This window comes from Suricata suricatta, chromosome 7, assembly GCF_006229205.1.
Source record: "Suricata suricatta isolate VVHF042 chromosome 7, meerkat_22Aug2017_6uvM2_HiC, whole genome shotgun sequence".
Classification (NCBI taxonomy): Eukaryota; Metazoa; Chordata; class Mammalia; order Carnivora; family Herpestidae; genus Suricata; species Suricata suricatta.
This window is the reverse complement of record NC_043706.1, coordinates 60603410-60609243: the sequence shown is the minus strand read 5'-3', so window position 1 is coordinate 60609243 and position 5834 is coordinate 60603410.

Here is a 5834-nt window from a genome sequence, read left to right as displayed (position 1 = left end):
CCTCCAAAGGTTTTAGTTATTTATGCACAAGCAAGAGGGCAGTATGCTATTTAATTCTAAACCTGGTGTTCTTTCTGGGACATTGCACTGAAATTTTTACCTGGAATGGCTACACATGCGGGGGGGGGGGGGGGGGAGGCCCTGGAGGCACTTTGTGTGTATATAATCATGCATACCCATAGTAGAATGCATTTATTGCTTGTGGTTCTATGCCACTTATGTAGAAAGACACTTAGCAAAATAGAAGAGATATGTGGTTGGGAATACTGCCTATAGAATGCTGGAGAGCAGACGGCTGCTCTGACAGGAGAGAAACTGGTGTCATCTTTGGTTTTTGCACCTGGCACCACCATTGAGATATGAGGGTGTGGCATTTTCTTGTCTGCTTGGGCTGCTATCACAGAATACCACAGACTTAGTGGTTTATAAACAATAAACATTTATTTCTCAAAGTTCTGAAGGCTAGATATTCAAGATACAGTATGGTTGAGGGCGCCGGGGTGGCTCAGTCGGTTGAGCCTCCGACTTCGGCTCAGGTCAGATCTCACGTTCGTGGGTTTGAGCCCCGTGTTGGGTGCTGTGCTGACAACTAGCTCAGAGCCTGGAGCCTGCTTCCGGTTCTGTGTCTCTTTCTCTCTCTGCCCCTCCCCCTCTCATGCTCTGTCTCTCTCTGTATCAAAAATAAATAATAAAACATTAAAAAAAAAAAAGATTCAGTGTGGTTGGTGAAGGCCCCCTTCTGGGTCAGAGACTTCTTATTGTTCCCTCACACAGTGGAAGGGGCAGAGGCTCTTCGGGATCTCTTTCATGAGAGCACTGATCCCACTCTCGAGGGCTCCACCATCATGACCTAATCTTCTCCCAAAGCCTGCACTTTCTAATGCCATTACATTAGGCATTAGGATTCCAACATGTGCATTTGGAGAGGGCATAAACCTTCCGGATCATGGCAGGCATATAATGGAATGATTCCCAAATACTGTTGGCACAGCCATTCATGGAGCTATCTACTTGACCTTTGGTGTTTGGATGAATAGGATTCCCAGATGGCAACAACATATTTCATGATGGGATCATGGGATAGAGCATCTCATGGTGCTCTGTGCGGGGTGTGGAGCCTTCTTGAGATTTTTCTCTCCTCTCTCTGCCCCTCTCCCCACCACTTGCCTGCGTGCATGCACACTTTGTCTCTCAAAAAAATTGTATTTTCAAAATTTGTAACTGAAGTCCAGAGGGGAAATGGAGTATGTGTGAGCAGGAAAGATGTAAGTGGAAGAAATAAAAAAGCTATATATTAAAAAAACAAAAAACAAAACAAAAAAACCCCTGTATACTTTATTACCTTTAATGGTACTTTTTTCCTGCTTTTATAACTAAGGGTCCCTCATTTTTATTTTTCCCAGGTCCTACAAATTATGCAGCCAGTCCTAAGTACAGTGGTAATATGAGACTAACCCACTCCAAAATAAATGAAACAGATATTGGAATTATATGTTAAAACTACTATCAATAGTTTGGAGTCAATAGTAAAAATACCATGCCATCATGAAGTAGTAAATATTTTTCATTTAACAAAAATAAGTTTGTTCACAGGATTGAACTATAGAATATGAATACGTCTATGACATTTTATTTAGGAAAACCTGGATATTTGATGTGGAATTTTAACATTTAGACCTGTTTGGAGGCAAATAACACTTGTGCCATGGTCAGAGGTGGAAAAATAGGATAGATGAACATAGCTCCAAGCAAAGGCAATGATCAAAATATTTTGGAGATTGAAATTCGGTGACTCTCTGGGGCGTCTGACTTTAGCTCAGGTCATGACCTTACAGTTCATAAATTCGAGCCCCACTTTGGGGTTTGTGCAGACAGCTCAGAGCCTGGAGCCTGCTTGAGATTCTCTCTCTCTCTCTCTCTCTCTCTCTCTCTCTCTCTGTCTCTCTCTGTTTCTCCCCCACTCATGCTCTGTCCCTCTTTCTCTCAATAAGAAATAATAGCATTTTTAAAAGAATTTAAAAAAAAAAGAAAGAAATTTGGAGAATCCCAGTCTGTCCTTATAGACATTAGATAAAGCAGGGAGGTCAGGCAAGTGTGCCTGGGAGATGGCATACAGCTCAAAGAATTAAAAAAAGCAGCAGCTGGGGTACCCCCAGGAAAGGCAAAATGGAGCAGATGGGCATGGTCAGAAGTAGGAAGGTGCGGCAGGAAATGGGCGGCGAGGCTGCTGGCTGGCCCAGACCCAGCTCGTGTGGGAGTAACAAGCTGGATAGCATATCCAACAGGAGAGATAGTATTCCCTTTTACAAATAGGTTCAGGAAGAAGAGAATAAGAGCAGAAGAGACTGTGGGGGAAAGAAAAGACCAAATATATTCATAAAGAGATAAAAAATGTACACAGAAATATATCTAAACTGCTCCACAAAATTGGAGTAGAATACAGTATTTTATTGCTCAAATGAATCATCCAATCTACAATATATCTGTTAGAAGTTTAGTCTTAACCTTCTTGAGGCATTTCCCATTACCCTACACACTCATCATCAATAAGCCCTGTGCATGCTCATTCTGAGGGATTCAGAACCATTTCTAACCATGGAGAGCTGGGCCCACAGAGAGATGCAGCACACAACTCCATTGTTTATCCCTGTCACTCAGTATTAGGTTGGGGACTGGTTTGGCGTAGCCCCAAGTCTTTTCCATCATCTCAGGGAAGCTCTAGCTGGTTCAGGGCTGTGCACAAGGTCACAATGGTGTCCTACATGGCGAGCCAATGTGGCTTCTCTTTTTCATTCACTTTCTCTTCACCAACTCTTATTCTCCAAAGTCAACCACTGTGGCAGAGTCAGGAGGCACCTTTAGACCTTGTCAGCATAAATCCTCACATAATTGGGGATCAATATGAGTAATGTGATTTCAGGGACAAAATTTTCCCACAATTATTTTACTTCAAAAGATTCTTTCTCTTTCTTGAATCCTAAGACTTAGTGGCAACTGGTATGGCAGTTGAGATTCTCAATGTCATGTCTCAGAGAACAGAATTTGAGATTCTCAATGTCATGTCTCAGAGAACAGAATTTGGGGGGTGATTTTTTTTCCTTCCAGAAGGCCTTGGATTCTCCTCCAGGGTAATCAGCTTTTGCATACAGGACCTTTAGTGAGGGACAGCATGAATCAAGTGATAAAAAGTTCTATTGTACTTTCCCATGCCCATCACTAGTAAGTCTGTCATCCTTGCTACTGTGTAAGAGGAGATTCTCAGTGATTCTTCATAGAACAATTACCTGCCTATTGTGACTTTATATTTTGCCTTCTGAAGTTGCCAGAAGCAGAAGTTACTTCTCTTATTAAAATATATGTGTGTTTATGTGTGTATGTCTAATGTATCTGCCATACCAGACACTGTATTTCCCACAATTGAGATGTGTAATACATAGAGGTGATAAAAGACTAGTTTATTTGTTTTTAGTTTTTTAGAATGGCTGTTTCATTTATTCATTTGATAAAAATTTATGGATCACTTCCTATGTGCCAAAACTGAAGACGTAGATGACAAAAATAGCCCCAGGCCTACAGACTCAAGTGGAGGAAATCGATAAGTAAACAGACCATTTTAATACAATATAGTAATAGCATATGCTAGCTAATGAGTACCGTGTCCTGCAGTTATAAAAAGGTTGTATTAATTAGGCCTTCTTTGTTTTTGCAATGGCAGAAAATCCCTCAGAAGGACTTTAGCCATGTGGTGTTTATTAAAAGGCTCTATGTGGAAATAAGAAAAAGAGAAATCTCACTCATGTGTCCCGGCCTCCTGGGAATCCAGGAAACGCCCCCAAACCAGGCCCCATGGGAAGAATTGAAATCTTTTTGGTAAGGCTGGGCTTCCTGAACTGCAGGAATGTGGACAGTCATTCAGGAGCCAGTCTATGCCATCCTCAACTCCTCCATGATGTAAATTTTTAAATTCTTTACCTTACATGCCACTGCTCATTCAGTTTTCATTTATCTCCTTTGTAAGTTATAGCCTATGTTTCTTTCACCTCCTCCTGGTATTTGGTAACTCCTTGTTTCTGGCTTGTAAATTGACAGCTTCTGCCTTCTGCCTTCTACCTTTTTTCTTTTGCTCTTTTTGTTATCTGGACAACCCTGTCTCTTTCTCTTTTCTTGATTTCAATTTATCCCCATTGTCACTGTTAGGCAAAAGTAGCCACCATCCTCTTCTTATTTTCTCCTGTCCAGTTTACAGACCAGCGACCCCTTGATCTCCAGTATTGTTATCTGGCCATGAAATTAGAATCAGGACATAACATGACCACTAAAGTGTTCTAATAATTTTTTGCAACAAGGGGTTATGAGCAGGTTCACCTTAAAAGGGCCAATGGGTGTAAGAGGCATTTCAAGGTGAGGTTTAACTAAGACAAAGATCAATTTCTATATTTCCAATAACTTATGAACTACTTATACAACATTCAAGTTACCAATCACAAAGTTTTGTTGGATATATAATAATTGTACTAAAGATGTCATGGTACCCTTAAAAGGTGATGCCTACGGTCTTTGGGGTTTTTATCTTATAGGTTCCAAGCTTTCTACTTGTAGCCATGGATTTTTAAAAAGTTTTTTATTTAAGTAATCTCTACACCCCACATGGGGGTCAAACTCATGACCCTGAGCTCAAGAGTTGCATGCTCATCCAACTGACCCAGCAAGTTGCCCCAAAGCCACAGATTCTTAAATGAATTTTAATGTTACAGGTTTTGGTTAATCAGATACTTTCTTCAACTTTCTGGTTTTATATACATACCACACATTGATAAATGTGTAAACAATTGGGAAACCCATAAGATATTCAAGCATAACTATTACAAAAGACTAAACTGATAATCATAATTTTAGTAGTAAATCGATAAGAAATATTTTTATAATTATTAGTAAAGCAAAATAACACTGAGAGGTTTTTTAGATCAATTTATTTTTATTTTCTGTTCATGTTTTCACAAAAATCTTACAATCATATATGACTTGAGAATATATGAATCATTTGAAACACCTGATAACTGAATACTATCTTGTGGCTAATATTGGCAACAAGGGAAAATCAGACAACAAACATATCAAATTGAATGTATGAAAGTAGTTCTTTGGTTGCAATAGAAAAATGTGAAGGTAGAATTGAATGGTCCCATGACACAAGATAATGTGGGCTTACCAAACTTAAAATAACTTCTTTGGTTAGTTAATGTTATATTCACATAGTGAACAAGTGATTTTAAGAATTCTATCTGTGTATGTACCACTTTGTAATACTTCATTAGCATAAGATGTGTAATAATAAATTGTTCTATTCTCAATTCCAACAATAATTGGATTACAAAAACCATTTAATGCATACTTCAATATGTGCCAATAGTACCAATACATTATTTGCAAGGGAAGAAGAAAATTCATACAATTATCAAGTGGCTCCCCTTTAAACTGACACTCAAGGATAACTCACCAGCTAAACTTAGTTAGCAAACAAAGATTTGAAACTATTAAGTACCACATGTTATGGGAACAGACATTTTCTACATTTGTGTTATTGAAATCAGAATTCAAAAACAGATTAATTATATAGCCAGACATAAGCCTGCATCTTTCTACTATTAAACTCAGGACTGAATAATTTTTGTTTCAGCAAAACACCATCTTGCATCACATTAAAATAATGTTATTAACATGGATTTTATCATCTTTAAAATTTTTGCTTAAATTTTGTTTTTTAAGTTGTTTTAAAGTTATAAAAGGTCAATAAGTTCAAGGTATTTATACATAGTTTTATATTTTTACATATT